The sequence below is a fragment of the Rutilus rutilus genome (genome assembly GCF_951802725.1).
Source record: "Rutilus rutilus genome assembly, chromosome: 20".
Lineage (NCBI taxonomy): Eukaryota > Metazoa > Chordata > Actinopteri > Cypriniformes > Leuciscidae > Rutilus > Rutilus rutilus.
In genome coordinates, this window is record NC_140225.1 from 3,782,344 (window position 1) to 3,807,067 (window position 24,724).

General features: G+C 40.8%; 1 protein-coding gene across 2 annotated transcripts in view; it reads left to right on the plus strand.

The window, feature by feature from the left end:
- The window catches only part of slc29a1a (solute carrier family 29 member 1a), a 59,109-nt gene continuing 34,385 nt past the window's right edge, over positions 1–24,724 (plus strand). The window contains exon 1 of one of the 2 annotated variants that reach the window (XM_084391580.1): positions 1–338. The gene's annotated coding sequence lies outside the window, so the exon portion shown is untranslated. The remainder of the gene's footprint in view (positions 339–24,724) is intronic. The other variant, XM_084391582.1, reaches the window with a different exon arrangement.

Genomic DNA, 24,724 nt, shown 5'->3' on the forward strand with positions numbered 1-24,724 from the left:
ATCCATGTTATTTTTTCATCCACTCTCACAGATTGTTACAACCTCCTGCACTGTTGCGTTGTAATTTGTAACTTAATGTCTAAAATGTATCAGTTGTAATGACGTGTTTCTGACGATTTTTAATCCAAACGGATAATTATGTAAAGCATGCAGCGCTTAACCAGGCTGAAATCCACTGACAGAGCCATTGATTCAGAGAGGAATTTGGAGCAACTTCACACTGCGTATGCAGTACGACGCAGTCATCACATTCAGAGCTGTGACAACAATCACAGAGCACATTCTGCAAACTCTGCGCGATGACATGCAGGACGTTTCAGGAAAACGCGAAGAACCATGTAAGTAATAACACTGCAGCACTGTAGAGAACGCTTGTCAATGACAATGACAGTATAATCCAGCTGTGCACGCGCGAAGGAACACTGTCTGCGTCACGACATGGACTGTTTGAAAACGAACACTGTCGAACATCTAAAAAAAAATAAAAAACACTGTCGACCTTCTAATTGGATTTCTGCATACTGTATATATACAGTAGGCTACTAAACATTTTTGTACATTTGACTTTTTTTTTTTTTGTACAATAATGCGTTAAATTAAAATAATAATACATTTCAATGCATTTATGCTAATTATAATAAATACAATTAAGAAAAGACTAACGATAAGTAGTAGAAGCAGTGCTTTGTCAGATTTTGAATAAATTAAGCGACCGAATAAGAAGACTTGTTGTCAGTTGAATGTGGGCGGATTTGCACGCCGGACACATGCTGATTCAGGTCAGACCTCCTCAGGCGATCCCGTGAGAAAATCCCCCAAAATATCTGTCTGGCAGATTCTCATGAATGTGGTGTTAAGAAGCTTCATTCGATGCAGTGTGTTGAAATGCACAGAAACGAAATAGCAGTGTTTCACTGGTGCCAGAGTACGTGACCTCAAATCCCCCAGTGGCTATCAATGCCAGTTCTGAATGAAGCCAACTTCTTAAATACCAGCACGTCCTCTGTCAGACTCAGCCATCTGCAATCACAAGCAGAGCCTGGGTTAGACGATGATGTGGAATATACTGCACACATTTATGATACTTATGGTGCTTTTGCTGTTTTCATTTTTGGAGTGTTAAAGCCGCCATGCAACAGAAGTTGCGATAGTCTATTCTTCCATATTGTCTTCTCAAACAAGAAGAAATGTAGGGGCGGGACTTGATTTTGACCTTGAGGAATTGATTGGATGGTTGTGGTGGTCAATCTCATGTGAGTGACAGGTTGCCCGTCCTCACGCCAGTAAACAGAAGAGAAGAGATGTCACTGCAAGAGGGAGGGGAAGTTATTTTAAGTAAAGATTAGAGAGAGCACATGCATTACAAAAATAATGATATGCATGAATAAATAATTTATATTATAAATAGTGCAATATCCCATTAAAAAAAAATCACGGGCTCTGTCCGAAATTTCCCCCATACTCTTAGGGAATTATTTGAAGGGAAAGCCATTTGTTGTGGTGTTCGAAACCATAGTGGACGTTATCGAGTGCACTCATTCAATCCCACAATGCACCGCGATAACGAGTGTACAACCGATGTATGCTCACCGCCTAGAGAATACCCATAATGCACTGTGAGGGTCATGCAGAATGAATTCCCGTGTCTGACCAGAAGATGAATCATCCATCCAATGTGGCTACAGCGTAATATCATACAAGTATAAAATCCTTTTTAATTGATTATTTAATTGTTGAATTAAGTTTTATAAAGTTAAGTTAAAGACAAATCTTTTCATTACTACTGAGCTGCCAGTTTGCTGTAAGTTTCAAATGATTATTAAACAGCAAGCTCAAACTATGCATAAGTGGCACTCAGTGTCGTTTTCATTCACTCCTTCAAGTGAACGATATTAGTGGAGGGAATAGTGAATGAGGGTAAAGGAGGCCTGCTATGGTGACTTTAAAGCATCTGTCCTCAATCACTTTCATTGCAGGTTTGGTTACACTAATATTGACCTTAAACTGTCAATCATGCATGCATGGGCATTGTTTGCTGTGGCTTATGATTAGAGACCTGTTTGTTATTGTTTGCATAAGTGCTGTGTAGATTTTACGCTTCACCTTTAAATTTGCCCACCAATATTAGTGGAGGCCCACCCAAACAGTAAATCCTGCCTTCGCCCACGAGGTTAAGACATGTAACACATGGTGCAACGATAACCTTCCACTGCCAATAGCCTAAAATTAATTAGCTCGACATTCTTAACCTCTTCTGACCTCAGTTATCCCACTCCACCCAATGCACTTTGTTCTTCGAGTGTTGAGAAGACACGCATGACCCGTGTCTTTTCTCTGGGAACGAGCCAGGAGACCCCGTTGCCTGGCTGTTAATTATTGGAGGGATGAGAGGAATTAATCGTCTTAAGGAACGGGCCTTTCCATTGCTGTGAAAACAAGGATACAACCTGCAAATATTTGATGAATGACGGCTATGCAAATCGTTTTTTGACTCTCTCTAGAATAATAAGCAGGGAGATGTTTTGATAGATAAATGAGGCCTGTGGAATACGAGGTTCAAATAAATTTCATCTCAGAAAGTTTGCTGTTGGAAAGTTCAGTGCTCAGGTTTCAGTCAGAGAAGAAACAGTGAATAGTTATTGGGTTTATCAAGGCAAACATTTTGTTTGTAACTGCATAGCAGAGATGTGCAAATGCATCCGTCCTGAATTTCTTTCATTCTCCTTTCATTCAAATTGGAATTGCAATTATTAGGCTATTTAATTCAGTTAATTCATAAACATTCAGCAGTGCTGGATTAAATACACATTTTGCACTTAGTGTGTTAATTTTAGACCCTGAACATAAGAGTCAAAACCCATGAAGTGCATTTATGTAGATACATTTCCTTCGCAAGATAAAAAAATGGCCTTTTTGGGTTCCGCGGTAAAGATTTCTGAACATCCGTGTTTATAGAAAACCGTCTCACATAGAGCGGTACCTACTGTTTTGATTCCCATTGCTCACTGGGACATAAGCTGGGGGTTATGAAAACAAGACGTGACAGAGTGAAAACTACAGAGCGACTGAGAGTTCAGGGCCGAGGAAGGCGAGCATGTGAAGGAAGCGCAGAAAAGCTGCAGATTCCACAAGTGGGCCTTTGTAAAAACATCTGAAATGTCCAGCGGAGACTCCGGACCAGTGAGCCGAGGAACGGAAGAACAGATGGAAAAACATTGTCATTCCTTATAACTATAGAATCAGGAAAACACCAGACAATGTTAAATAAACAAAACATTTTAGTTCACTTTAAACATATGGACACAAAAAGTCAAAACACCAGAAGAATCAGACAACAAAGCAACATAGTTCATGCTTGTGTGAGAAAGAATGAGCATGCATCAGCAGAGCCGTCTGAAGAAACTCATGGACCTGCGTTTAAATATAAAAATATATAGATTTTGAAGAATAGATAGTTTGTGAAAACAGTTAAAGAAGCCCTTTATGTGAAACTCATGATGTTGAGTCTCATGATGTAGAGCTGTGATGTTTAACCCTTGAGTAAGAGTTAGTGTTTTACCCATTTTCACAAGTGTGTGTGTATATACATTATATATATTTATATGCAAATATCTTATTAGCCGATCACATGGCAGCAGCTCAATGCATTTAGGCATGTAGACATGGTCAAGACGATGTGCTGAAGATGAAACTGAGCAACAGAATGAGGAAGAAAGATGATTTAAGGGACTTGGAGCGTGTTATGGTTGTTGTTGCCAGACGGACTGTTCTGAGTGTTTCAGAAACTGCTGATCTACTGGGATTTTCACACAACTATTTGTTTACAGAGGATGGTCTGAAAAAGAGAAATATCCAGCGAGCGGCAGTTCTGTGGGAGAAAATGCCTTGTTGATGCCGGAGTTCAGAGGAGAATGACCAGACTGGTTCGGCTGATAGAAAGGCAACAGTAACTCAAATAAGCACTCGATACAACCGAGCTCTGCAGAAGAGCTTCTCTGAACGCTCAACATGTCCAACACTGAAGCAGAAGAGCTACAGCAGAAGAAGACACACACCAGTGACACTCCTGTCAGATAACAACAGCAAACTGAGGCTACAGTTCACACGGACTCACCAAAACTGGACAATAGAAGATTGGGAAAACGTTGCCTGGTTTGATGAGTCTCGATTCCTGTTGCAACATTCAGATGGTCGGGACAGAATTTGGCGTAACAACATGAAAGCATGGATCCCTCCTGCCTTAAATCAGCGTTTCAGGCTGCCGGAGGTGTAATAGTGTGCAGGATGTCTTCTTGGCACACTCTTATGAGCAATTGAGCATCATTTAATCGCCACAGTCTACCTGAGTATTGTTGCTGACCATATCCATGTCTTTATGACCACAGTGTATCATCATCTGATGACTTCCAGCTGGATAACATGCCGTCTTCTTCTTCTTTAGTGCTGCCTAACGGCGTGTGCGACTTCACGATGATATTGGTCCCGGTCTAGCACGGCGTATAGAGTTTGTGCTGTTGTTAATTGTAGCCATGTTTTGATATTACTGAGCCATGTCGTTTTTGGCCGTCCTGGTCGTTTTTTCCCTTCGATTTTTCCTTGCAGGATTTGCTTTAATAGCTGGTATTTGTGGTCGTTTCGGGCAATGTGGCCTAAGTAGTGACACTTCCTGCTAATGATGGTCTTCAGCAGTTGCCTGTCAGTGCCCACGTCTTGCAGAACTTGTGTGTTGGTGGTTTTGGCTGTCCATGGGATTGTCAGCATTCTTCGATACAGCCACATTTCGAAAGCTTCGAGCCTTTTTGTTGCTGTTGTTGTCAGTGTCCACGTCTCTACCCTTACGAAAAAAAAGTATTCTTCAAGTTCGTTTTATGAAGTATACTTGAGTAATGTTCAAGTATATTTTTAAGTATACTTTATGTAGTAAGTATACTAATGTCAATATGTACTAGTAGTAAACTTGTAAGTGTACTATTTTAATACCGCTTGGGACTAAATTGGCCCACTTGAAGTATATAAAAGTATATGTTTAAGTGTACTATAAGTGTAACAGTAGTAAACTTTAAGTGCACAACTAGTTCATAATTATGTTTCTCATTTGTACTGCAAGTGAACTTATGAGTATACTAGTAGTTTACTATTTTAATACTTGTAGCAACTTTGAAGTATACTCTCAGTAAACTACTAGTTTAGTAGTTTTATACTACAAGTTTTCTTTAAGTGAACTTAACATCATACTTATAGTTTACCATTTATATATTATTTTTGCTCTTTTAGTGTACTCTCAGTAAACTACTAGTTTAGTAGTATTATACCGCAAGTATATTAGAAAGTTTTCTTTTAGTGTACTCTCAGTAAACTACTAGTTTAGTAGTTTTATACTACAAGTGTTCTTTAAGTGAACTTAACATCATACTTATAGTTTACTATTTATATACAATTTTTGCACTATACTACTATGTTCAAATGTTATTTTTTATACTTGAAAAATACCTTTAACTCTACTTTAATTTTTAGCTTCATGCATCCTTTTTTATCAACACTTGAATGTCTGTAAGTTTCATAAAGAAAGGCAACATTTTAAACAAAATCACATTTTTGTCAAAGACTACACGCCTTGATCAGATTCAGAATGATGATCAAACACAGGTGGAGTAGATCGAGTCCGACACCCCCACAGCTTCAGTCGTTTTCTCTTAATGGGTTACGCTTCATTTGGAAACATTAAGCAGTTTTGATTTACAAGCTGTTTAATGTTTGATGATCACATTATTTTACATTTGAGTGAGCAATCTTCTATCACTTGTTTCAGCTTCTTCTTCTCCTGTGTTTTGATCCAGAGATTCTGTACTAGAAGATGTGTCATAGCGCCCCCTACCCTATACCAGTGAAAACATGGATAGCTGGAAAATTCAGTCAATGGTGGGGAAAAGTTGAATTAAAGTAAATTCCTATGTACACCAGTGGACTAGCCTACACAAAAATTCAGATACGCAGAATTAGAAACATATCTGTTTTATATCAATATTTTAATCAATATTTTCAAACAAAGTTTCATAAGACTGTATATGAAAAACGATGTAAAAAAAGTATATTTAATAGGCTACTCGATCAAAAGAGTTAACACAACTACAAGCCAAGTATACTTTGAGTAATTTCACTTTTAAGTATATCTCGATCAAAAGATTGAGTACAAGTATAGGCCAAATATACTTGGACTTTTCTCTCAGTATAAGTCAAGTACACTTAAGTGTAATTAAGTATATTTTTGAGAAGTATATAAAATGTAGACTGAAAGTATGCTTTCTTCTTTTTAGTTGAAAAGAAGTATACTAATAGAACACTTGAATAAACTTATTTTCCATGCTTATTTTATTTACTCTATAAGCTATTCCACCCGAAAGTTTGTTACTATATAAAGCTGAACATGTTAGTTTATACGACAGTGTGTAATATTATGTTTTTAAAAAAGTATTTAATAAGCTACTCAATCAAAATAGTAAACACAAGTACAAGCCAAGAATACTTAGAATACTTAATTATACTTTTAAGTATATCTCGATCAACGAGGCCAAATATACTTAGACTTTTCTGTCAGTATAAGTCAAGTATACTTAAGTGGAATTTGAAGTATATTTCTGAGAAGTACATAGAGTATATTTCTGAGAAGTATATAAAAAGTAGACTGAAAGTATACTTTCTTATTTTTTTGTTTAAAAGAAGTATACTAATAGCACACTTGAATAAACTTCTTTTTCGTAAGGGGGCCTTTGTTGATTTTGCTTGTCATCATTGAAGTTTTCAAGGGAGGAATAATCCCGTTGCTTTCTTGGATCACAATTTATTTGAAAAGGTCATGTGGGGACCTTTCGAAACGGGTTTTGTCTGACGTCTCCACTGAAGTCTTCCCGCCTTGGGTGACCCTTCTGAGAGCACTAGGCTCTCAACGGTATAGCGATCAGCTTCTCAGACGTACACAAACTCTCTTGCCGCGTTAAGGCACCGTTCCTCGAGAGAACATGCCGTCACAAAGCTCAAATCATCTCAAACTGGTTTCTTGATCATGACAGCGAGTCACTAAACTCAAACGGTCTCCAGTCACCAGATCTCAGTCCAGTTTAGCAGATTTGGGATTTGCTGGAACGGGAGATTCGCATCATGGATGTGCAGCCGACAAATCTGCAGTAACTGTGTGATGCTATCATGTCAATATAGACCAAAATCTATGTTTCCAGCACCTTGTTGAATCTATGCCACCCACAAAGAATTAAGGCATGTAGTACACACATACAGTATACACATTATATTTCTCTCTCTGCCACACCACAATGTGACAGCACTCAGAGATGCATCATGGGACTGAATCCCTACACAATAACAAACAAAAGGGTAAAGCAATGTCAGTGACAATGCCACAATAAGCAGCAACAGATATTCCCTGGGCCAGTAAATCATCTCGGTCTGAAACCTGCGCAGTGACGCACGATATCACGCAGCACAATAACATCTGGAAGAAGAAACCCTATCAGGGCGTCTCCTTCACTAACCTGCAAAACGAGATCGTGTCGGGGTGGATTCATGTGTGTATTCCACTGAATGATGGATATATATACAGTGAGGAAAATAAATATTTGAACACCCTGCTATTTTGCAAGTTCTCCCACTTAGAAATCATGGAGGGGTCTGAAATTGTCATCGTAGGTGCATGTCCACTGTGAGAGACATAATCTAAAAAAAAAATCCAGAAATCACAATGTATGATTTTTTTAACTATTTATTTGTATGATACAGCTGCAAATAAGTATTTGAACACCTGAGAAAATCAATTTTAATATTTGGCACAGTAGCCTTTGTTTGCAATTACAGAGGTCAAACGTTTCCTGTAGTTTTTCACCAGGTTTGCACACACTGCAGGAGGGATTTTGGCCCACTCCTCCACACAGATCTTCTCTAGATCAGTCAGGTTTCTGGGCTGTCGCTGAGAAACACGGAGTTTGAGCTCCCTCCAAAGATTCTCTATTGGGTTTAGGTCTGGAGACTGGCTAGGCCACGCCAGAACCTTGATATGCTTCTTACAGAGCCACTCCTTGGTTATCCTGGCTGTGTGCTTCGGGTCATTGTCATGTTGGAAGACCCAGCCTCAACCCATCTTCAATGCTCTAACTGAGGGAAGGAGGTTGTTCCCCAAAATCTCGCAATACATGGCCCCGGTCATCCTCTCTTAATACAGTGCAGTCGCCCTGTCCCATGTGCAGAAAAACACCCCCAAAGCATGATGCTACCACCCCCATGCTTCACAGTAGGGATGGTGTTCTTGGGATGGTACTCATCATTCTTCTTCCTCCAAACACGTTTAGTGGAATTATGACCAAAAAGTTCTATTTTGGTCTCATCTGACCACATGACTTTCTCCCATGACTCCTCTGGATCATCCAAATGGTCATTGGCAAACTTAAGACGGGCCTTGACATGTGCTGGTTTAAGCAGGGGAACCTTCCGTGCCATGCATGATTTCAAACCATGACGTCTTAGTGTATTACCAACAGTAACCTTGGAAACGGTGGTCCCAGCTCTTTTCAGGTCATTGACCAGCTCCTCCCGTGTAGTTCTGGGCTGATTTCTCACCTTTCTTAGGATCATTGAGACCCCACGAGGTGAGATCTTGCATGGAGCCCCAGTCCGAGGGAGATTGACAGTCATGTTTAGCTTCTTCCATTTTCTAATGATTGCTCCAACAGTGGACCTTTTTTCACCAAGCTGCTTGGCAATTTCCCCGTAGCCCTTTCCAGCCTTGTGGAGGTGTACAATTTTGTCTCTAGTGTCTTTGGACAGCTCTTTGGTCTTGGCCATGTTAGTAGTTGGATTCTTACTGATTGTATGGGGTGGACAGGTGTCTTTATGCAGCTAACGACCTCAAACAGGTGCATCTAATTTAGGATAATAAATGGAGTGGAGGTGGACATTTTAAAGGCAGACTAACAGGTCTTTGAGGGTCAGAATTCTAGCTGATAGACAGGTGTTCAAATACTTATTTGCAGCTGTATCATACAAATAAATAGTTAAAAAATCATACATTGTGATTTCTGGATTTTTTTTTTAGATTATGTCTCTCACAGTGGACATGCACCTACGATGACAATTTCAGACCCCTCCATGATTTCCAAGTGGGAGAACTTGCAAAATAGCAGGGTGTTCAAATACTTATTTTCCTCACTGTATATATACCTGCTCAGATTTCATGTGTATTCATGTCCTTTAGCTAAAAATACTGTCAAGCTCTCAAGCCAAAGATCAGGATGAACACCGCCAGAGGTTAAAGAGTGTTACACAAATTAACTTGCAAAATAAAATAAATGTCTCTGCAGCGTCCAACCACACGAATAAAAAACACTTTTAAATGAGATAAAGACGCACAATAAAAGTAACTTGTACACATAATAAAAAGTGGCAATCACTTTATGCAACTTCCAATGTTAGTGAAGACAGTGGCGGACACTGTCAAATATGGATATGGATAAAAATGGACATTTATTTGAAATTGGTTGTTTGACATGAAATATGTTTGCAATGTTGATATGTCCTGTGGTGTGTGTGTGTGTGTGTGTGTGTGTGTCATTCAAATCCATGCAAAACTATTTTAAGAAGCATTTTGCTAATTATTATGCATGCATTTTTTATGAACTCATTAATTGAAAGACTACATGGAAAATTAATTTGTCACACCGCAGGACAATTTAAAATGAATGGATGAAGGCAGAAATAGGATTAAATGGGACCTAAAATGTATTTTCCCTCATGTAAACCTGAACAAGTTGGCAAAACTACAAAAAAATGAGGTAATCGGTTACATCAGAATGTTTAAAAAATTACACAATTTTTGCTGTTTCCATTGTCAGACGTTGTGAATGGTACCCTAATTCCGAACCGTACCATGCCACTTTTTTGGGGGGGATCTGCTGGAACGGGAGATAGGCCTATATGTACATATATGTGTGTGGGTGTGTGTGTGTGTGTGTGTATGTATAAAGTACACAGTACACCCATAATATAAAATAAAATATAACACTAGCTGCAGAAAGTGTGGAAAAATATAATCATAGCCTCAAGAAGTGAAAAATGGATGCTGCATTATTTTTAACACATTCAACCACCAGTGTTAACTGTAGAATACGTGCTACTTTTCTCCAGCTCTATAATATAAACCCCAAAATATTTTACATTTTCTAAAATGTATCATGCCTTTAAATATAGAACTGATAAGAAAGTAAATGTGTACCTTGAAATGCAATGTAAGACGCTTCTGCCAAATGTATAAATGTAAATATCACATATTGTTCTCTAATGCATCTTTTATTCATAATACACTTAAAGGCTTTTTTGCTTAAGTTGAATTTTTAGTGTCATTGGACCCTAATGGTTGTAACAAGATTTTCTTTAGAAACATCAATGGGGCTCAAATTTGACCCAAAGTGGGGGGTTTTGTCAGTAATTCATACCATCCCACAACTAATTAAATAAAAGCCAGATGCTCCTGAGTGCATCTCTGCAAGATTTTCCAAAGTGTCGTTTCAAATGAGTTTCAGAACAGCCGGCACACTGTGTCCAGTCATGGGGCAAAGAGCACGCTTCTGAATAACGGTCTGTAAAAGTTTCCAAAGTTTGTGTAGGCCTTGTTTCTTAGGTCATCTGGACTGCCAACAGTGCGGACAGGGCAACCAGTCCAGAGGAATATAAGCAGTTTAAGGATGACGATACAAGTCACACACATTTGCCTCAAATTTTCATTAGTGTACACTACAGTGTTTTTAATTTATAATAATATTAAACATTGAAGTTTCAAGCAAACTGCACTTCAAAACCAGCATGTGCTTGCTTTCCATTTTGAGCTGAGCATCAGAATGTGTCATGATTGTTGTTGCCAGACGGATCAGTGATCAGTGAGATCAGTGTTTCAGAAATATCTGTTTAATGTTCCGAAGAAAGGGCAGTTCTGGGTGAAAATGCCTTGTTGTTGCCAGAGTTCAGAGGAGAATCAGAGAAAAACATAGTTAGGTTCTGACTCCAGACACTGGCTCATATTATTGTACAACAACCCCTTCCAACTGCAGTGGATGCAACTTTAAAGGCATCTTCACTATGTCAATACGGATGTTGCATGAAGAATGTTTAATCATTTCTGACATGGGTGGTTTAAATGGAAGGTCATAAGACTAACCTCATAAGAGTCAAGCTATTGTGTTTCTCTGGTGAATTTGCCTAAAGGGCAACAGTCATGTGATGTATTGACTTTAGACTTAAAGTCATTGATGTTGTGTGTTTATCATGCCTAATTTGCAACTTGATTCTGCATGTGATTTTACTGCTGAGACCTTATTTGCAACTTGATTCTGCATGTGATTTTACTGCTGAGACCTTATTTGCAACTTGATTCTGCATGTGATTTTACTGCTGAGACCTTATTTGCAACTTGATTCTGCATGTGATTTTACTGCTGAGACCTTATTTCTACCACTTTATCTCCCCATTTTGCCTTGTCTAGTCTGTACTACGTCAGAACTCAAATCAAATCTTCCTTTCCCATCATCTTTTCTTAAACTGCATAGAGGAAAGCAGATATGAAGCTATAGTTTTGTTTTTACCTCACAAAGGTCTTTCTAATGTCAACACTAATCAAGGAATGGAGGTTAGCAGAAGTATTGCTGCAAAAAAAAGATTTTTTTTTTATGACAAAAAGTTTTAAAAGTTCAATTTTAGGCTGCTCTGTCTCAGCCGATCTAACAGTGCTTGTCGATGTCAAAACGATCGAGATGGCCAATCAAATCAAAGAAAGCGGGCTTTACTGTAGATAAATGTGAAGTCAAATGTGATGCTTTATTTTTAATGGTGAAAGTGTGCATGGTAAGATGTAAGTAACTAAACATTTAATATTTGCCAGCTGTTCTACGATAGAAATGTTAAACGACCCGCAGTAATATCCAGTGATGAAAACTATTGAACTTTATCAAATGTTGCCACTTTAAAGTGAAAATATGGTATCATATACATGATTCATGCAATGCATAACTGAATGTAACGAGACCAGAAATGTTTGGTGTTTTTGACATATTAGACATACGAATAGGATTGCATGTGTGCATATTTTAAAATAAAATATTATTTGCAAATAGTTTAAATTGATTAGTTCACACCTATACAATTAGACCTATAACTCATCCGTTTCTTCTTCTTTATTCCCTTAAATCCTTTTTAATTCTTTTAATCCACCCCCAAAAAAAGAACCTCACCCCACCAATGTTCAAGGCATAAACACGCTTAATTTTGTATACTCTTTTATTAGTTGCCTACTGTGAATTTGGACATAGGTCTTGTATGCATAGGTCTTGTATGCATCTCAAGTATGTGATTTCGGATGCAGCCTTGATATTTTATGTTATTTTGCATTTCAAGTAAATGTGTGAAACAAAACAAAATATTTTGCTTTTCAAGTTAAAGTCTTTGTTTTGATTTAAGAATGTTAAGATATTTGTATTGGAAAACAAGATGACTGAGGAAAAAAAAAAACTAGATGTGAATGGACATGAGTTTGTTTGTGTTTTTGATGAAGTCATCAGACCCTATTTTAATGATCTAAGCACATTGTCTAAAGCTCACGACGCAAGTTCACTTAGGCCGTGTCCGAATCCACTTTTGCTAGTTTAACGACGGGAAAAATGGTCGGCGCTCCCGGCGCATGGTCTAAAAGGGTTGTCCCTATTCTCTTATGAGTAATGGATGTGTTTTGGGCGTAACGTGCAATATACCAATCAGAGTCTCATCTCACATTCCCTTTAAAAGCCAGTTGCACTCCTGCCATGGCGGATTCTCTAATTACATGGCGGAATTTGCAAGTGGAAAGACTGAACGTGTAATGAAAACCAGAAGATTCAATTGTAAATACAAATCTCTTTATTGAGAGTAGATCAGATGCTGGGATCGTGGTGGTGTGCAAAGTCCAGTTAAGCCCTTGGCAGCACAGGGACGCTGAAGACAACCCGATCTCTCCGGAGAAGAGATGAAGATGATGATGAAGGTTCGGGAGCGGAGATCCGGAAAACGGCGAAGTGACGAACCGGGAGTGCTGAACGCGGAGATCACAAGGAACACAGGAGACAGGCAGGAAAACACAAGCGGGAACATCCACAACGATCTGACAAAGACAAGGCAACAACAGAGAGACTAAATAGGGTACACTGATCAGTAACAGCTGGCGCACTGATCAGAATCAGCTGGTGTGCGCATCAGCGGCTGCGAACAGCGACCACGCCCACCTGAACACACACACACACATAAACACGAGACAAGAAAAGAGACAGCGAATCTATAAACCGTGACAGTACCCCTCCCCCTAGGAGCACCTCCTGGCACTCCCAGAGGAACTTTCCTGTTGATTGTAATCATCGATAAGGGAGTGATCCAGAATGTCCCTAGCAGGAACCCAACTTCTCTCCTCCGGACCGTAACCTTCCCAGTCCACCAGGTACTGAAATCCGCGTCCCCTCCGCCTCGAGTCCAGAATACGATTGACCGAATATGTAGGTTCCCCGTCTACGAGTCGCAGCGGTGGGGGAACCGGGGCCGGCGGATTAAGGTGAAAACGAAAAACAGGTTTCAATTTGGAGACATGAAAGGCGGGCTGAATTCTCCTGTACGCCGGAGGAAGTTTGAGGCGGACTGTCACCGGACTAATGATCTTGGTGATAGTGAACGGGCCGATGAATTTGGGAGCTAATTTATTAGACACGGAGCAGAGTGGAATGTTCTTGGTTGAAAGCCACACTTTTTGACCGACAACGTATACGGGAGGCCTTGACCAGTGGCGATCGGCCTTGGCCTTGGTGCGCGCCCCCACCTGGAGCAGAGTCTCGCGAGCCATTAATGGCCACCAGAATCGTTGCTTTACTAAACAGCTGGTGCGGTTTACTCCTGGCTGACAGGCCACGTTGGAGCAATGACCCCATCGTATAACTTCAGACCGTAACTCCTCCCGTACAAACAATCGACTCGGTGGGCAACCGGGCAGAGGCGTTACCCCTTCTAAGGCCATCTTGACCTTCGATTCGACCTCCCATGTGAGTGTGGAGATAACTACTTTCTCGGGTAAAATGCACTCGGGAGTAACCGGGCATTCGGATGGATCAAAAATGCGAGATAAAGAATCGGGTTTGATGTTCTTGGAACCCGGGGCGGTACGAGAGAGAAAAGTCAAAACGTCCGAAAAAAAGTGCCCATCGAGCCTGCCTGGAGTTGAGTCTTTTAGCAGATCTAATATATTCAAGGTTCTTGTGATCAGTCCAAACGATAAAAGGTACCCCCGACCCTTCTAACCAATGACGCTACTCCTCCAACGCCAACTTGACTGCCAACAACTCTCTGTTACCAATGTTATAGTTACGTTCGGCAGGTGATAAACGATGGGAGAAAAATGCGCAAGGATGCATCTTGTTGTCTGAGGAAGCGCGTTGGGAAAGAACTGCACCTACCCCCACCTCTGACGCGTCGACCTCCACCACGAACTGACGTGTGGGATCAGGGGCGACTAAGATGGGAGCCGAAACGAAGCGGCTCTTTAGGTTGGTGAATACAGCCTCGGCTGTATCGGACCACCTGAACGTCGTTCTGGCGAAATTGGCGAACCCCAGAAACCGCTGTAGGGCCTTATGGGAATCCGGACTTGGCCAATCTATCACAGCCTTAACCTTGTCAGGATCCATACACACTCCCTCAGAAGAGATGATGTAACCTAGGAAAGGAACAGACTGTGCATGAAAAGCGCATTTCTCCGCCTTGACAAAAAGCCCATTCTCTAGCAACCTCTGAAGCACTCGTCTGACGTGTTGAACGTGTTCCTGGAGAGAAGAAGAAAAAACCTCATCAAGGTAGACATATATGAATTGGTCAACCATGTATCTCAACACGTCATTGACGAGTGCTTGGAAAACCGGGAGTTGGACAGCCCGAAGGGCATAACCAAATATTCAAAATGGCCCCTGGGGGTGTTGAACGTGGTTTTCCATTCATCCCCCTTCCTGATGCGAACCAAATGATATTGATTTTGTGAAGATGGATGCTCCCTGCAACCTCTCAAAAGCTGAAGACATCAACGGCAAAGGATAAGTATTCTTTACCGTGATGTTGTTCAATTCTCGGTAATCAATACAAGGTCGCAGAGAACCATCCTTCTTACCTACAAAAAAGAACCCCGCCCCCGCTGGAGAAGAGGAAGGACGGATGAATCCAGAGGCTAGAGAATCAGAAATATATTTCTCCATGGCCTCCCTTTCCGGAACAGAAAGTGAGTAAAGCTTGCCCTTAGGCGGAGACTTACCTGGGAGTAAATCTATAGCACAGTCATAGGAACGATGCGGAGGTAGAGAAGTAGCACGGGACTTACTGAATACTTCCTCCAGGTCAAGGTACTCAGCGGGCACGTTAGATAGATTCACCGCCTCCCTCTGAAAAACAGAACTAGACACAGATGAACAGGCAGACATAAGACGCATAACATTGAGTGCTCCAAGACGAAACAGAACTGTGTCCCCAGTCAACCCTCGGACTGTGTTGTACTAGCCATGGATGACCGAGGACGATGGGAGCCAGGGGTGAGTCCAGAAGGAGAAATGTTATTTGTTCCGTGTGATTGCCAGATGTGATGAGTGTCAGAGGGTGAGTGGTGAGTGTAATGTCAGGGAGTACTTGTCCGTTGAGTGCGCTGACTGAAATATGATCCTTGAGAGAAGTGATAGGTATCCTGAGTCTTTGAGCTAGTGTAATGTCCATAAAGTTACCTTCCGCTCCCGAGTCCAGAAGAGCTTGACAGTGGTATGACCGGGTTGTCCAGTTACCGGAAGGAGAGTAGAGGATGAGGTCTTACCCATGGAGATCCCGCCCGACAGTAGCCTCCCGTTTACTGCCGAGCTCTTTCTTTTACTGGGCAGGTGTTCAAGAGGTGTCCCGCTCCGCCGCAGTAAAGGCAAAGACCTCTTGATCTTCAACGCTCTCTCTCCCCCGGGACAGCCGAGCTCTACCCACCTGCATGGGCTCGTGATCGAAAATAGGGCTGACCGCATCATAGCCGCTGTGCTGAGGGCTTTCGATGTTACCAGGAAGCAGAGTTGTTCTGGCCCGCTGTTCCAATCGATGTAAGCGAGTATCCACTCTCAGCGCCTAATCAATGAGTCCGTCGAGTCGTTTAGGCAGGTCCAGGGTGAAGATCTCTTTCTGCATGCGGTCAGCCAACCCATGCAGGAACATGTCCCACTGCACTTCCTCGTTCCAGTGGCACTCGGCAGCCAGGGTACGGAAGTCAATCGAGTAATTCGATACTGATCGATTACCTTGACGAAGGTCAGCGAGTTGACGTGCTGCCTCCCGTCCTGCAACTGCTCGGTCGAACACCCGTCTCATTTCGTCGGAAAGTGCCTGGAACGAGGAACAGCATTGATGCTGGTTCTCCCACACCGCCGTTCCCCACAAAGCCGCCCGTCCTGAAAGTAAGGTCAGCACGAAGGCCACCTTAGATTCCTCCGTGCAGAAAGTCTGTGGTTGAAGGGAGAAAAACATAGAACATTTCGTCAAAAATGCTCTACAATAGTTCGGCTCACCGGAATATAATTCAGGAGTCGGTAAGTGTGGTTCAGGTTGGCGGCTGGTTGTAGATGGTGTGGGGAGAACAGGCGGTGTGCTGGGCTCAGTGGGACTAGCTACATGTTGGAGCTGTTGGGTGAGCTCGGACACCTGTGCTACCAAGGCTTGCACCGCTCGTCCCGTGACGGCCAGGTTTTCCTCTTGTTGATCCATTCTGGAAATGCTTCGGGACAAGAATTCATTCAGTTCTGGTGCATTTGCTGAATCCATGTTGGTCAGATCGTTCTGTAATGAAAACCAGAAGATTCAATTGCAAATACAAATCTCTTTATTGAGAGTAGATCAGATGCTGGGATCGTGGTGGTGTGCAAAGTCCAGTTAAGCCCTTGGCAGCACAGGGACGCTGAGGACAACCCGATCTCTCCGGAGAAGAGATGATGATGATGAAGATGATGATGAAGGTTCGGGAGAGGAGATCCAGAAAACGGCGAAGTGACGAACCGGGAGTGCTGAACGCGGAGATCACAAGGAACACAGGAGACAGGCAGGGAAACACAAGCATGAACATCCACAACGATCTGACAAAGACAAGGCAACAACAGAGAGACTAAATAGGGTACGCTGATCAGTAACAGCTGGCGCACTGATCAGAATCAGCTGGTGTGCGGATCAGCGGCCGCGAACAGCGACCACGCCCACCTGAACACACACACACATAAACACGAGACAAGAAAAGAGACAGCGAATCTATAAACCGTGACAGAACTCTTCTCCAGAGAGGAAACTCGTGTGCGAGGTTAAAGCATAAGCAGATCATCTACGGGACAAGTAAGTTCCACCATATCTTTATGTACACAATATTAATCTTTTACAGTGTAATCCTTTTATTTTTAATATTTGGCTAGTCTTTTTGCTGTTGCGCGTCCATGTGTGTGTAATAAAAAGAGTGTACTGCGTTGTGGACCCGCCTATAGGCACACATTACTAAAGCGCTCTTTAAATAACAAAGAAAATACTGCGCCATTGACTTAAGACCAGATTTCAGTCGGTTTCAAAATAGCAACACGCCAACAATGCGCCAGAACACACCTCGTTTTCAGACCAGCAGCCCATGGCCGCACAAATGGGCGCAAATGCATTTGCTATTTAAACAACATGACGCAGGACGTGAAAATGATAACTGCGTCGGGCTGAAACTAGCAACAAACTCTTGAGTCGCGCATGGCGCTGCATTGCACCGGTCGTATGGGCCCATGGTGCGAAAGAGGAGTGCTGATTCTTTTCTAAACGATTTGATGTCTGATTTTTGATTTTATCAGATGGTCCAGTAGGTTCTTTGAGCCTGGATGATGTTGTCCGCTGGTTCACCAGGTTGTCTCAGAGTCCCATGCAGCATGGGTCAGTGGGTTGTTGCACCAAGTTTCCTCTTGTTGTCTTTGGCTGCTGTGCCTCAGGTGATAGGGGGATGAGGACAATGGAGCACGGTGTGTTTTGAGTGGATGTCAGGATACTCCTCCCTCAGAAGGTTAAGCAGGACGACCCTGGTCATGCCTGGAGATAACAATCAGGGATGTAGGAACGGTCTGCTACATGCTTGCGTGCTTTCTCCTAATGCGAGATCCGTGAGATCTGCTAGTTTTACTAATCTTGTCTGAGGAAACATCTTTATCTGACAATGCTTTCGTTCCGGTTCATTAATTTCTGTTGACATTCTGGATTTAATCAGATTTTACAAATACCTGTCCAGAACTATTAATCAATTATGTCAATGCAATTCAATTCAAATTAATGCAAATTTTAATGGATCATTTAATAATTGCACCACAAATTCTGTCTGATCATTTAGAATTGTATTAATGATTTTGTGCTACAACATGAAGTAACTCTGAAGTAAAAAAGTACAAACAGCATAATACAAGTATAGGACTAACATGGTCAGCAAGCAGGCACTACACATTTAGGCTGTAAATCTAGGAAAACAATGTCTCATGACCGAAACTTGTAAGCTATAGCAGTGTGCTGGATTCATCTAATTTTATTAGATTATTTGTTATTTTTTTCCTAGGCACCTGCTGGATTTATGACGAGCTGCAAAGTCATTTCATTTATATCTGAAATATAAATCTTGAAAATGGTAACATTATAACATGCAAATTTACAGCATAGTCTGCAAATACAATCAACTATGAACGCACCACCTAAACCTGTTTTACACACCTTTATATTCCTGGCAAGCAAACAGCTCAAACTCCACAAAGCATGCTGGGTAAACAGCAGTGCCACAGTATGAATGTTTTTTTTTACATTTTCTCATGAAAATGTGAGTGGTATTGTGGTCAGTTAGGTTGGCAGGTGTTGATATGCTTTTCCTAGAGTTTGTAAGATGTTCGGGGTGTCGCCAAGATCTTTTTGGAGTTGCTAAGGCATTTTTAATGGTTTGTCATTCAGGTTGTAGGGTGTTCTGGTTTAAATAGGTCCTCTAAGTAGACACAGGCCGAGGGGTGACCGAGCGGCTCTGATTTCATTTCACATGACACAGAGATTGCTGCCCTGCCATGTGCTCAACTCATGTTCCTCTGTCTTGCCAGGTACGTCATGATTCAATGTGCCTTCGGGCACGTGAGAGCTCCACATCCAAAATCAGAAATTCATTTACAACTCCTACCCATACACAAAAGAAATATATTTAAATATATTTTAAAGTGTCAAAAATATATGTGGCATATATTCCAAATGTATTGAAATATATTTGCATTGTTTTTCACTTATATTTATCATTTTGAAATATATTCTGAAATAACAAAAATATATGATGTTAAGTGTGAATTATATTTACATTTATAACATGTAATGTAAAATATATGACAAAATATATGGTCATAAAATGTTTAGCTTGCTAAAGAAGGGTCGAAAATGTATTTTGATCATAGTAATTCCTCTACCTTTTCCCCAATACACAACAGTATAGCTACCATATTTCACTATATTATGACACACAGCTAATAAATACTGTACTTACATTTAAATGACTGCAATGTAAAATGACAGATAGTTGCTTTCCTAGGACTATTAGGCCATATTACGTGGCACGTACCTAACACTAAGTGCAATTATTAGATTTATTGTTGTGTTTTATTACAGTTTTTCTCGATTGTTTACACACATTTTCTGAAAGCATGCCTCATATTCTCAGAACTTTACACACAAATTAAAAAAAACACACACAATGGGCAAAACCCCTCAATTCTCCTGCAAAATGAAACTTTACATTCAAAACAATGTTATTTCTTCTCAAAATGGTATTTTGTTTTCAAATGACACACACAGACCATCATATGAATAGACATTTATAAGAACCAGTTGAACACTGATGTCCTCAATGTAAAACACTATGAGGAATGGAAAACACTTCTTTTCCATTCATCATAATGACTTAGGCCTTTTTTTTTTTGGTTCAGTGTTACACTTACTACAGACAGTACATAGTACAGTTTTTCTCGATTGCTTAAACACTATAACCAGGCTTTTGAACTAAAATTTCAAAACCATAATGCCATTTATCAGAAAGCACACCCATTTCCCTAAACACTATTCCCTGTTTTAACACATGAGTCATATTTGTTGAACTGTCACTGCAAAACTGTACACACCCATACACAAAATAAATATATTTTTGGAATATATGCAAATATTTGATATTGGCCCAATAAATATATTTTAGTTAAATATATGTAAATATATGTTCATATATGTTTTAACTTTTGCAAATTGTTTCATTTGAAATATATTTTGAAATTTAAAAAGTTAACATTTTCACAAACAAACAACACATTTTCAGTTTATTTCTTTAGAAAGACCACTTCAGCTGTGGATGTGGGTATGGGAGAACAGTGCGCTACCACTTCCCCCGCCCACATTTTTCCTACTGGTCGGGGATCGAACCAGCAACCCTTCAGTTACAAGCCCAAAGCCCTAACCAGTAGGCCACGACTGCCCCTTTACTGACTTTATTGGCCTAAAATGACAATTTTATGTAGAAAATAACACACAGCATGCAGAGTTTTTTCCCTTATTTTTACAGAATTGAATACAGTTATTTACTATTTTTCTCCATTGCTTAAACACATTTCTTCCCAGCTAACAATTTTGGGTTCCCATAACGTTAGTTTTTGGTACCCAGAACATTCTCAGAATGTTAGTTTATGGTTCCCAGAACGTTATTTTTTATGGTAACCACCCAGCAACGTTCTGGGAACGTTATTTTATTGTTACATAAAAATAAAACCAAAAAAGAACGTTCCCCTAACATAAGTATTTGGTTCCCAAAAAAATAACCAAAAAATAACATTAGGGGAACGTTCTGTGTTAGCTGGGTTGAAACTTCTTGATTTTTGAAATTTCTTGAAATAAAAAGAAATAAGAATAATTAAAACAGTTTAGAAAAACAAAAAATAAAATACAGTACAGTACAAACAGTCGGACGAACATTGGGACAGTGCTCATTCAGTAAATGCATAGTTAAACAGATGTGTTTTGAGTCTGGATTTGAATGTGACTACTGTAGGAGCACGTCTGATCTCCTCTGGAAGCTGGTTCCAGCTGCGGCTGGCATAATAGCTAAAAGCGGACTCGCCATGCTTAGAGTGAACCCTTGGTATTTCTAGCTGATATGATCCTAGTGATCTGAGTGATCTGTTGGGTTTATATTCAGTGAGCATATCTGCAATATATTGAGGTCCTAGGCCATTGAATGATTTATATACCAGTAATAATACTTTAAAATCAATCCTAAATCTAACTGGGAGCCAGTGTAAAGACCACAGGACTGGTGTGATATGTTCATATTTTCTGGTTCTGCTCAGAATCCTGGCGGCAGCGTTCTGTATGAGCTGCAACTGTCTTATGGTCTTTTTGGGAAGGCCAGTGAGGAGTCCATTACAATAATCCACCCTGCTGGTGATGAAAGCATGCACAAGTTTCTCTAAGTCTTGTCTGGAAACAAAGCATCTTATTCTTGCAATATTTTTCAGATGATAGTATGCTGATTTAGTTATTGCTTTGACATGACTACTGAAACTAAGGTCTGACTCTAGAATCACACCAAGATTCCTGACTTGATGTTTAGTTGTTTGACCCCTAAAGTGAAGGTATGCGTTCACCTTGAGAACTTCATCTTTGTTTCCAAACGCAATGACTTCAGTTTTGTCTTTGTTTAACTGAAGAAAGTTTTGACACATCCAACTGTTTACTTCATCGATGCATTGGCACAGGGAGTCAATGGGGCTGTAGTCGTTAGGTGATAGGGCTAAGTAGAGCTGTGTGTCGTCTGCATAGCTGTGGTAAGCGATTTGGTTCTTTCTCATTATTTGGCTCATTGGGAGCATATACAGGTTGAACAGAAGTGGATTGAGCCTTGAGGGACTCCGCATGTCATGGATGTCCACTCAGACTTATGATCTCCTATACTCACATACAGTTTTTGCCCGTTGCTTGAACACATTTTGCAAAACTTCGCTCATTGTGCCAAAACTCTACACACAAGTAAACATGACACAACACTGGGAAATATACCATTCACATCTGTGTCAAATTGAAACTCTACTATCAAAACCTAACATTCCTTTGTCAAAATGTAACTCTGATGACAAAATGACACATACTTGCATCATATGCATACACTTTCAGATCAGGGGGAACACACTAGTCTACTTTATATAAAACACTGCAGTCTTTGATTTTCACTGTTTATTCAGAAGGCATATTTTCAGGAGGCACATTTTCAAACAACCAAAAAAGCAAATAGGCCTACTCAATATTGTATATTGCAGTAACATGAATTCAGATAAAGCAAAAAAGAAATAAATAATAATAATAGAAAAAACACTATGCTGTAACCACAGAAAATCATGGCAATTGTGCATACGTGGGCTCATGGATCCCGCCGTCTGTTGGGGTCTGGCCACAGGACCTCATCGACATCGCAAGCAATGTCTTCTCCCGCTAGGCACCGGGGAAAATATCCCCTTGCATGTCGAAACCATCCATGGATTGCTGTCACCTGAATGTCGCCGCAGGCCTGTTCCATTGCCTGCAGAAGAGGCATGCGGGCATGTGGTTGGCGGTCATATACACGCCATCTCCAAGCCGAAAAGAATTCCTCTATAGGGTTTAAAAATGGTTATACTGTAAGTAATCATGGCAGGGGCGTAGCACAAGATCCCGGGCCCTATGTATAGGCAGTCCTGATGGGCCCCCATGTTCCAAATAAAATATATTCCAGACTTTTCAAGGGCCCTCTCTCCCCTTGGGGCCCTGGTAATCAGTACTGGTTTTACCCCCAGTCCGACACCCCTGAATCATGGTACAGTATGTTTCACAAAGACTACCACTTTGGCTGCAAAAGGAGCATTAGCACCCTGCAATACCCTGTACACGTGATGTGGTAATGTGATATACTGTAGTACAGTGCTGTATACCATCTGAGTAGAGTAGAAGGTAGAGAGGTGAAGACATACCTGTTTTCTAGTCGGAATGTTCTTATTACAGATGCCACTGTGAAGCGGCTTAGATGCGGGTGGACTCTCTGCCCAGCTTCCCTCATAGTCAAGCCATGGTTGATGACATGGTCCACCAAAGTTGCTCTTATATCATCAGAAATAGGGGTCCGTGCATGGCCTCTTCGACCTTGACCTTGTCCTCGTCCTCGTCCTCGTCATCCTCCTCCTCGTCCTCCTCCTCGTCGTCCTCCTCGTCCTCGTCCTCCTCCTCGTCCTCCTCCTCGTCCTCGTCCTCGTCCTCGTCCTCCTCCTCCTCCTCCTTTTTGTAGCTGGCTGATTGGTGTTCAGTTTTGCAAGTAAGTGCCTTCAGGTGTGTATTTGAGTGGTTGCAATTACCCGATGTGTTTTGTATTTTGGATACATGTGTTTTCCAAATGGCACCCTGAGATTTCATTTTTGAACGAAGTGTCTTATGTATGAAATACAGTTTAGTATGCAGGACCAAGTGTGTTGCATAAAGGAGTAAGTGTGTTGCAGAATTGCAACTAGAGTGCAAAGCAGCGCTTTTGTTTAAGGTATGGGTACATGTGTTGGAGGTATGGTAACAAAAGCTTCAAGTTGTGTTACTTTAGTCTAAGCATGGGTCTATAGTGTTCAAGCAACGGGCAAAAACTGTAATAACCTCTCCCATCTAAGTATGACCTGAACCATTTTAGGACTATCCCAGAAAGCCCCACCCAGTTTTCTAGCCTGTCAAGAAGTATGTTAAGATCGACAGTGTCAAATGCAGCACTGAGGTCGAGTAGTACCAGCACTGATAATTTGCCTGAATCAGTATTTACAGTTTTTCTCAATTGCTTAAACACTATAACCAGGCTTTTGAACTAAAATTTCAAAATGCCATTTATAAGAAAGCACACCCATTTCCCTAAACTATAAACACTATTCCCTGTTTTGACACGAGTCAGATTTGTTGAACTGTCATTGCAAAACTCTGCACACAAAATTGTGTTTTGTATTTTGGATACATGTGTTTTCCAAATGGCACCCTGAGATTTCATTTTTGAACGAAGTGTCTTATGTATGAAATAGAGTGTAGTATGCAGGACCAAGTGTGTTGCATAAAGGAGTAAGTGTGTTGCAGAATTGCAACTAGAGTGCAAAGCAGCGCTTTTGTTTAAGGTATGGGTACATGTGTTGGAGGTATGGTAACAAAAGCTTCAAGTTGTGTTACTTTAGTCTAAGCATGGGTCTATAGTGTTCAAGCAACGGGCAAAAACTGTAATAACCTCTCCCATCTAAGTATGACCTGAACCATTTTAGGACTATCCCAGAAAGCCCCACCCAGTTTTCTAGCCTGTCAAGAAGTATGTTAAGATCGAAAGTGTCAAATGCAGCACTGAGGTCGAGTAGTACCAGCACTGATAATTTGCCTGAATCAGTATTTACAGTTTAAAATTTCAAAATGCCATTTATCAGAAAGCACACCCATTTCCCTAAACTATAAACACTATTCCCTGTTTTGACACGAGTCAGATTTGTTGAACTGTCATTGCAAAACTCTGCACACAAAATTGTGTTTTGTATTTTGGATACATGTGTTTTCC